This window comes from Salmo salar, chromosome 19 (assembly GCF_965601325.2).
Source record: "Salmo salar chromosome 19, fSalSal1, whole genome shotgun sequence".
Lineage (NCBI taxonomy): Eukaryota > Metazoa > Chordata > Actinopteri > Salmoniformes > Salmonidae > Salmo > Salmo salar.
This window is the reverse complement of record NC_138309.1, coordinates 1,917,311-1,928,221: the sequence shown is the minus strand read 5'-3', so window position 1 is coordinate 1,928,221 and position 10,911 is coordinate 1,917,311. Positions and strand designations below refer to the sequence as shown.

Here is a 10,911-nt window from a genome sequence, read left to right as displayed (position 1 = left end):
GCAGACTACCTCAATGTGCCTTGTACAAATCAGACCGCACACAGACAGGGACAAGCACCTCCAGGTATTGAAGTCTGATTCTGATGGCCTGGCCTGGATGCAAGGAAGAAGCTGCTCTAGCCATCAGAGAATATTGGCCAGTCAAAAAGGAGCTATGTTCAAAATGGAGTGATTTTCAAGGGTCAGAGAGTAGTTATTCCCTGCGCCCTGAGATGTCGGCGCGTATGCACTCAAGTCACATTGGAGGTGAGGCCTGTTGCAGACAAGCACGTGACACACTATTGGCCAGGAATGCAGAGTGAAATAAAAGACTAAGTAAATGCACAATCTGCAATGAATATGCCATTTAGCAACAGAGAGACAATGATGTCCCACGGGCTACCAACGCTCCCCTGGCAGATAGTACGTCTTGATCTCTTCCAGCACAGTGGCAAAGACTTTCTTCTGTTAGTCGATCATTACTCAGACTTCTGGGAGATTGACCTCCTCCCCGACCTCTCAGCAGAGACGACGATCAAACGCTGCAAGACTTAGTTTGCCCACTATGGCCAGGCAGATAGGGTAATCTCAGATAATGGACCCTAATTCTCCTGCTTTGCATTCCGGAAATTTGCTGCAGAATGGGAATTCAAGCATATCACCTCATCGCCACGACACCCAAAAGCTAATGGGAAGGCAGAGTCGGCAGTCGAAATCGCATAGAACCTCTGCAAAAAAAGCCTGAGATATCTCTAGGTTGCCTGGAAAGCGGTCCTGCAGTGGCGCAATACCCCAACAGAAGGCATGAATAGCAGCCCTGCCCAGCGCCTCATGGCTCGTCGCTTAAAAGCAGCTCTGCCAGTAGCCAACAGTCTCCTCGAGCCCTGTATGCTGACAGACGTGCTGGAGCTTTGTCACAGAAGACCGATGTCCAAGTTCATCTACGATAAATCATTAAAATACTATTGTGGCCCTGGTAGCACAAAATAATCTGACTGCACAGAGATGCTTGGGAAAATGGTCATATCGGGGGACCAGCGTGTGTGTGTTTCAGGGGAATGGGGTGGATCTGATCTCCATCACCTAGGACTTGACAATGGTTAATCAAATCTCAAATCTTTGCTCTACCTTGCATGCTTTCTCAAACAGCTGTAACTGTATATGCACTCATAAATCAGGTTCTTTCTTGAGTTGGGCTCTGGGATGTAACATCCGTTGAGCATCTGAGCTCATGGTTGATTGTGGGGGAAAGGGGTTGTGTGTGTGTGTGTATGTTGCAAGGAGATAAGGATGTTAGGGACAATATACGAGGAATCACAATAATTGTTTGCTAAATTAATAATTCCTTGACAAAAATGTAATGCAATGGCAATCCTGGTTATAGGTAACGATCCTTTGCACAAACTGATGACATTATTACGCATATTAATTGTTAATGCTGGAAATTAAGATACACTAGATATTTAAATAGTTTTAAAACACCTACTCTGCCTCCCAAGTGGCGCAGTGGTCTAAGGCACTGCATTGCAGCTGTGCCACTAGAGATCCTGGTTTGAAATCCTGGTTCGAGTCCAGGCTCTGTCGCAGCTGGCCGCTAGAACAATTGCACAATTGGAACAGCATCGTTCGGGTTAGGGGAGGGTTTGGCCGGCAGGGATGTTCTTGTCCGATCGCGCACTAGCAAGTCCTGTGGCAGGCTGGGCGCAATGCACGCTGACACGGTCGCCAGGTGTACGGTGTTTCCTCCGACACATTAGTGCGGCTGGCTTCCGGGTTAAGCGGGCATTGTGTCAAGAAGCAGTGCGGCTTGGCTGGGTTGTGTTTCAGAGGACGCATGGCTTTTGACTTTCGCCTCTACCGAGTCCGTATGGGAGTTGTAGCGATGGGAAAAGACTAACTACCAATTGGATAACACGAAAATTGGGGAGAAAAAGGAGTTTAAAAAAATAAAATAAAAAAAGAACACCTTCAAGGGTTTTTCTTTTATTTTTACTATTTTCTACATTGTAGAATAATAGTGAAGACATGTACTATGAAATCACACATGGAATCATGTAACCAAAAAAGTGTTAAACAAATCAAAATATATTTTATGAGATTCTTCAAATAGCCACCCTTTGACAGCTTTGCACACTCTTGGCATTCTCTCAACCAGCTTCACCTGGAATGTTTTTCCAAAAGTTCCCACATATGGTGAGCACTTGTTGGCTGCTTTTCCTTCACTCTGCGGTCCGACTCATCCCAAACCATCTCAATTTGGTTGAGGTCGGGGGATTATGGAGGCCAGGTCATCTGATGCAGCACTCCATCACTCTCCTTCTTGGTAAAATAGCCCTTACACAACCTGGAGATGTGTTGGGTCATTGTCCTGTTGAAATACAAAATGATGCACCAAATTATTTTTTAATCTTCAACAAAGAAATGCCACCAAAAATGATTTACTTAGAGTCACCTATGATTCACCAAATTATATTTTGAAAGAGGAAGCAAAGTACTTTAAGCATATGTTTTCGTTTCAGTCTCCTCCATCTCCTCTACCCGAAGCTAATTGTATGGATCTTTCTATTAATAATGTAAAATTAACAGCCTCAAAGAAAGACTCATGTGAAGGTGAAATTACAGAGGAGGAACTTCTTGATGCAATTAAAGCATTTAAGTCAGGGAAAACTCCAGGGCTAAATGGCATACCAGTTGAGGTATACAAAACCTTTTTTGAGATTCTCAGAGGACCATTAGTAGCATGTTTTAACCACTCCTATGTAAATGGTAGATTATCACACTCAACAAGAAGGTCTGATTTGATTATTACTGAAACAGGATACATGTGGGAAATATAAAGGTCCAGTCAATTTCAAAAATTGGAGGCCCCTTACACTTCAGTGTTGTGATGCAAAAATGTATAGCGCATAGAATTAAAAAGGTATTGTCGGACATTATTCATTCTAATCAGACAGGTTTTTTACATGGACGACGCATTGGAGATCATATAAGGCAAGTACTGGAAACAATAGAACACTATGAAAAATCTGGGAAACCCGGCCTGCTATTTATAGCGGACTTTGAAATGGCTTTTGATAAAGTACAACTGAATTTTATATATAAATGCCTGGAACATTTCAATTTTGGAGAATCTCTTTATAAAATGGGTTAAGATCATGTATAGCAACCCTTGGTGTAAAATAGTAAATGGTTACTTCTCAGAAGTTTTAAACTGTCAAGAGGAGTAAGACAAGGTTGTCCACTATCGGCATATCTATTTATTATGGCCATTGAAATGTTAGCTATTAAAATCAGATCCAACAATAATATTAAAGGATTAGAAATACAGGGCTTAAAAACAAAGGTGTCATTGTACACTGATGATTTCATGTTTTCTTTTAAATCCACAACTAGAATCCCTCCACAGCCTCAGAGGATCTAGATAATTTTTCTAACCTCTGGATTACAACCAAATTATGATAAGTGTACTATATTACGTATTGGATCACAAAAAAATACAACTTTTACATTACCATGTAGTTTACCAATAAAATGGTCTGATGGTGATATACTCGGTATACATATCCCAAAATAAATACATTCTCACTCCAATACATTTTAATAAAGAGGTCACAAAAATCTATAAGATCTTGCTACCATGGAAAGGTAAATACCTTTCCATTTGTGGAAAAATCACCCTTATTAACTCTTTAGTCATATCCCAGTTTACCTATTTGCTTATGGTCTTGTCAGCACCTAGCAAACCGTTAATAAACCGAGAATAAAAAAAACAATTTTATTTGGAATGACAAGCAAGACAAAATTAAACGGGCCTATTTTATATAATGAATATGAATTCGGCAGGCAGAAATTAAATATTAAAGCATTAGACTTCTCACTAAAGGCTTCAGTCATACAAAATGTATACTTAAATCTGAACTGGTTCTCTAGCAAATTAGTAAGAATGTCTCACCCTATGTTCAAGAAAGGTCTTTTCCCTTTATTCAGATTACAACCTTCAGTTATTTGAAAAGGATATAAATCTCACAAATATCGCTATTTTTAAAACAAGGCATAGAAAGTTGGTTGCGATTTCAAGACACCTTTTTCCTCCAAACATAACAATGGTCATTATGGCCAAGCGGTTCTATTTGTTTCATCAGACCAGAGGACATTTCTCCAAAAAGTACAATCTTTGTCCCCATGTGCAGTTGCAAACCGTAGTCACCCTTTTTTATGGCAGTTTTGGAGCAGTGGCTTCTTCCTTGCTGAGCGGCCTTTCAGGTTAGGTTGATATAGGACTCATTTTACTGTGGATATAGAAACTTTTGTACCTGTTTCCTCTAGCATCTTCACAAGGTCCTTTGTTGTTGTTCTGGGATTGATTTGCACTTTTTGCACCAAAGTATGTTCATTTCTAGGAGACAGAACGCGTCTCTGTCCTGAGCGGTATGACGGCTGCGTGGTCTCATGGTGTTTATACTTGCATACTATTGTTTGTACAGATGAACGTGGTACCTTCAGGCGTTTGGAAATTGCTCCCAAGGATGAACCAGACTTGTGGAGGTCTACAATAGTTTTTCTGAGATCTTGGCTGATTTACATTTAAGACATTTAGCAGACGCTCTTATCCAGAGCGACTTACAAATTGGTGCATTCACCTTATAATATCCAGTGGAACAACCACTTTACAATAGTGCATCTAAATCTTTTAAGGGGGGGGGGGGGGTTAGAAGGATTACTTTATCCTATCCCAGGTATTCCTTAAAGAGGTGGGGTTTCAGGTGTCTCCGGAAGGTGGTGATTGACTCCGCTGTCGTGGCGTCGTGAGGGAGCTTGTTCCACCATTGGGGTGCCAGAGCAGCGAACAGTTTTGACTGGGCTGAGCGGGAACTGTGCTTCCTCAGAGGTAGGGAGGTGAGCAGGCCAGAGGTGGATGAACGCAGTGCCCTTGTTTGGGTGTAGGGCCAGATCAGAGCCTGAAGGTACGGAGGTGCCGTTCCCCTCACAGCTCCGTAGGCAAACACCATGGTCTTGTAGCGGATGCGAGCTTCAACTGGAAGCCAGTGGAGAGAGCGGAGGAGCGGGGTGACGTGAGAGAACTTGGAAAGGTTGAACACCAGACGGGCTGCGGCGTTTCTAGAATAACTGTTACGCACTGTAGAATAACTGTTACACACTGTAGAATAACTGTTACGCACTGTAGAATAACTGTTACACACTATAGAATAACTGTTACATAACTGTTACACACTGTAGAATAACTGTAGAATAACTATTACAATGTAGAATAACTTAGATACTGTAGAATAACTGTTACACACTGTAGAATAACTGTTACACACTGTAGAATAACTGTTACACACTGTAGAATAACTGTAGAATAACTGTTACACACTGTAGAATAACTGTAGAATAACTGTTACATACTGTAGAATAACTGTAGAATAACTGTTACACACTGTGGAATAACTGTAGAATAACTATTACACTGTAGAATAACTGTTACATACTGTAGAATAACTGTTACATAATGTAGAATAACTGTTACACACTGTAAAATAACTGGAGAATAACTGTAGAATAACTGTTACGCACTGTAGAATAACTGTTACACACTGTAGAATAACTGTAGAATAACTGTTACATACTGTAGAATAACTGTTACACACTTTAGAATAACTGTAGAATAACTGTTACACACTAGAATAACTGTTACATACTGTAGAATAATTGTAGAATAACTGTTACATACTGTAGAATAACTTACACACTGTAGAATAACTGTAGAATAACTGTTACGCACTGTAAAATAACTGTTACCCACTGTAGAATAACTGTTACACACTGTAGAATAACTGTTACATACTGTGAATAACTGTTACACACTGTAGAATAACTTACGCACTGTAGAATAACTGTTACACACTGTAGAATAACTGTTACATACTGTAGAATAACTGTAGAATAACTGTTACACTGTAGAACAACTATAGAATAACTGTAGAATAACTGTAGAATAACTGTTACACACTGTAGAATAACTGTAGAATAACTGTTACACACTGTAGAATAACTGTTACATACTGTATAATAACTGTTACACACTAGAATAACTGTTACACACTGTAGAATAACTGTTACACACTGTAGAATAACTGTTACATACTGTAGAATAACTGTAGAATAACTGTTACACACTGTAGAATAACTGTTACACACTGTAGAATAACTGTTACATACTGTAGAATAACTGTTACACACTGTAGAATTACTGTAGAATAACTGTTACACACTGTAGAATAACTGTTACATACTGTAGAATAACTGTAGAATAACTGTTACACACTGTAGAATAACTATTACACTGTAGAATAACTGTTAGATACTGTAGAATAACTGTTACACACTGTAGAATAACTGTAGAATAACTGTTACATGCTGTAGAATAACTGTTACATACTGTAGAATAACTGTAAAATAACTGTTACACACTGTAGAATAACTGTAAAATAACTTACACACTGTAGAATAACTGTTACATACTGTAGAATAACTGTAGAATAACTGTTACATGCTGTAGAATAACTGTTACATACTGTAGAATAACTGTAAAATAACTGTTACATACTGTATAATAACTGTTACACACTGTAGAATAACTGTTACACACTAAAATAACTGTAGAATAACTGTTACACACTGTAGAATAACTGTTACATACTGTAGAATAACTGTTACATACTGTAGAATAACTGTAGAATAACTGTTACACACTGTAGAATAACTATTACACTGTAGAATAACTGTTAGATACTGTAGAATAACTGTTACACACTGTAAAATAACTGTAGAATAACTGTTACATACTGTAGAATAACTGTTACACACTATCGAATAACACACACACATACACAGCGCACACACACAGACACAAACACTCTCGGATGTATGCACGCACAGCGCGCACACACGCACAAGCACACGCACACAGAATAGAACACACACAACCACACACACACATACACACACTTTCTTTTGATTTATTTTGATTTTCCCATGATGTAAAGCAAAGAGGCACTGAGTTTGAAGGTAGGCCTTGAAATACATCCACAGGTACACCTCCAATTGACTCAAATGATGTCAATTAACCTATCAGAAGCTTCTAAAGCCATGACATCATTTTCTGGAATTTTCCAAGCTGTTTAAAGGCACAGTCAACTTAGTGTATGTAAACTTCTGACCCACTGGAATTGTGATACAGTGAATTATAAGTGAAATAATCTGTCTGTAAACAATTGTTGAAAAATTACTTGTGTCATGCACAAAGTAGATGTCCTAACCGACTTGCCAAAACTATAGTTTCTTAACAAGAAATTTGTGGAGTGGTTGAAAAATGAGTTTTAATGACTCCAACCTAAGTGTATGTGAACTTCTGACTAATATATATATATATACTGCTCAAAAAAATAAAGGGAACACTTAAACAACACATCCTAGATCTGAATGAAAGAAATCATCTTATTAAATACTTTTTTCTTCACATAGTTGAATGTGCTGACAACAAAATCACACAAAAATAATCAATGGAAATCCAATTTATCAACCCATGGAGGTCTGGATTTGGAGTCACACTCAAAATTAAAGTGGAAAACCACACTACAGGCTGATCCAACTTTGATGTAATGTCCTTAAAACAAGTCAAAATGAGGCTCAGTAGTGTGTGTGGCCTCCACGTGCCTGTATGAACTCCCTACAACGCCTGGGCATGCTCCTGATGAGGTGGCGGATGGTCTCCTGAGGGATCTCCTCCCAGACCTGGACTAAAGCATCCGCCAACTCCTGGACAGTCTGTGGTGCAACGTGGCGTTGGTGGATGGAGCGAGACATGATGTCCCAGATGTGCTCAATTGGATTCAGGTCTGGGGAACGGGCGGGCCAGTCCATAGCATCAATGCCTTCCTCTTGCAGGAACTGCTGACACACTCCAGCCACATGAGGTCTAGCATTGTCTTGCATTAGGAGGAACCCAGGGCCAACCGCACCAGCATATGGTCTCACAAGGGGTCTGAGGATCTCATCTCGGTACCTAATGACAGTCAGGCTACCTCTGGCGAGCACATGGAGGGCTGTGCAGCCCCCCAAAGAAATGCCACCCCACACCATGACTGACCCACCGCCAAACCGGTCATGCTGGAGGATGTTGCAGGCAGAAGAACGTTCTCCACGGCGTCTCCAGACTCTGTCACGTCTGTCACGTGCTCAGTGTGAACCTGCTTTCATCTGTGAAGAGCACAGGGCGCCAGTGGCGAATTTGCCAATCTTGGTGTTCTCTGGCAAATGCCAAATGTCCTGCACGGTGTTGGGCTGTAAGCACAACCCCCACCTGTGGACGTCGAGCCCTCATACCTCCCTCATGGAGTCTGTTTCTGACCGTTTGAGCAGACACATGCACATTTGTGGCCTGCTGGAGGTCATTTTGCAGGGCTCTGGCAGTGCTTCTCCTGCTCCTCCTTGCACAAAGGCGGAGGTAGCGGTCCTGCTGCTGGTTTGTTGCCCTCCTACGGCCTCTTCCACGTCTCCTGATGTACTGGCCTGTCTCCTGGTAGCGCCTCCATGCTCTGGACACTACGCTGACAGACACAGCAAACCTTCTAGCCACAGCTCGCATTGATGTGCCATCCTGGATGAGCTGCACTACCTGAGCCACTTGTGTGGGTTGTAGACTCCGTCTCATGCTACCACTAGAGTGAAAGCACCGCCAGCATTCAAAAGTGACCAAAACATCAGCCAGGAAGCATAGGAACTGAGAAGTGGTCTGTGGTCTCCACTTGCAAAACCACTCCTTTATTGGGGGTGTCTTGCTTATTGCCTATAATTTCCACCTGTTGTCTATTCCATTTGCACAACAGCATGTTTAATTTGTCAATCACTTTTGCTTCCTAAGTGGACAGTTTGATTTCACAGAAGTGTGATTGACTTGGAGTTACATTGTGTTGTTTAAGTGTTCCCTTTATTTTTTTGAGCAGTATATATATATATCCCAAAAATATATGGGGGATTGGAAATGATGCAGACAATTACATTGATGGAAGCAACAATCTATCCGCAATATCAAAGCTGATCCACCCCCTAAAAAAAAGAAAAAAGGACTAAGCCCCCCCGGACGCGGGGCATAAAAACGAGCGCACCCATAACCACCAGGCCCAGCACACACACCGGTCACAGCGTGAAACCAAAACACAACATTGTTTAAACAAAACATACAATAAATCACATCCCCACCCTCACCCCTGATTGGAGGACCTCAAACATGTAGTCTGTGGGTGTGTTTATTCCAACACTTATTAATTCCAACTTTCAGACAGCCACAGATGAACCCATCTTTCTCAGTAAATCATAATTCTACCATTTCCTCTCGTAATACATCCCTCCATTCTACCATGGTGTCTCACTAGCGACTTGAACCTCCAAATCTGCAACATTTCTGCCAAAATTGCCATGAAAATAAACCTTTTACCCTACAACAAAATGATATTTCCTAATGAGTGACTGTGGTCCTTCAAATCCCCCAACAATACAGTTTGCAGGTCTAACCGTAACCTGATATTTGCTTGTGGCAGAGTCTGCACAGGTCCGATTGTTCAATGCCCCATATACTGAGCATTCTTTTTGTAGAGAGAATTTTATATAATAGCAAAACTTGAAAATAATGAATTGATGCGTCAATTGTTGTTTTGTATGTTAGTTCATAAACCCGATGCCATGGAATTGGGACATCGAAAATCTGTTACCAACTATCTTTAATGTTATGCAGCATAGTATCAACCCTCTTGACAGTAAGGGAAACGGATACATTTTATGATTTATATTAGTCATTTTAAGCCATTTATTTTTAATTGGTAGCAGACAAACTAATTCCTTTCTCTTAAGTAATTGCCTCCCATTTTTGTGGCACAGCTGCAATGTGTTGGTTTTAATTTTGTATTGAGCATACACCTGGATTGTGTGTGTGACAATTCTACCGTCGTTGTTTACAGTGTCATTCATAATCACGATACCTTCCTTATACATTCTCTCCAAGAAATGTCCCCATAGGAGAACCATTTTTGGTTCCAGGTAGAACCCTTTTGGGATCCATGTATTGTAGCTCCCTTTCCACAGAGGGTTCTGCTTGAAACCAAAAAGTGTTCACTTGTGGGGACAGCCGAATAACCCTTTTATTTATTTATATATATATATAAGAGTGTATTATTTGCTGTAATATATGTTCTGGCTAGCTAGCAAGCAACGCTGAAGGGATTGCAAATGGGTTAGCGTAACTCTAGTCAAACATGTTTTCTTCTAAATATTAGCTAACTGGCTAGCATGAGACCAGCAAACACTTTAATCAAATGCTAGGAACGTAATTTCCTCCAATGTTATAATGAAAATTGCCTATCGGTCCCAACCTATCGGGGACACGACATGATCTTGAGTGTCAACAAATCTGCCCAATACAAAAAAATCTAAAATCTGCCCAATTAACTGACTCACTTTCCATACACCTACTTATGTTCATACGCCCACTTCCATACACACTCCAAGTATGCAGTTAACCATGACTCGACTTTCCGCTACGTTGGGACTCAATTTCTTGTCATTTCTATGCGGTAGCCTAGGCTATTCTCGAAAGTGCAACAGTGCAGAACTTGCGTGGCGGTAACAAACATAAAATACCGCTTGATGGATTTGCTCATATCTTACCGACTGTAGTGCGCTTTACAGTTAGTGAGAAGACGTCGGAGAACCGCATGAATGGATTTACTAGAAAGAACTATAGACAGAGGAATGAATGAAATAGCACGCTCCTGTTTTGCTGAACGTTTCTATAATTTGCATTTTCACGTCACGTGGATTATTGTTACTTTGGAATGAGCTAAACCTGTAACGGGGATGGATAACATTTTAGTA

At 40.6% G+C, this 10,911-nt stretch overlaps 1 long non-coding RNA gene across 1 annotated transcript; it reads right to left on the bottom strand.

Moving 5' to 3' along the window:
- Positions 1–1,942: 1,942 nt before the first annotated feature.
- LOC145862286 (uncharacterized) lies at positions 1,943–10,837 on the bottom strand. The gene is made up of 2 exons (XR_014381578.1): positions 10,705–10,837; positions 1,943–2,347 (listed from the first exon to the last, which is right to left on the bottom strand). It is a non-coding gene; the product is annotated as an uncharacterized LOC145862286 (long non-coding RNA).
- Positions 10,838–10,911: the final 74 nt, after the last annotated feature.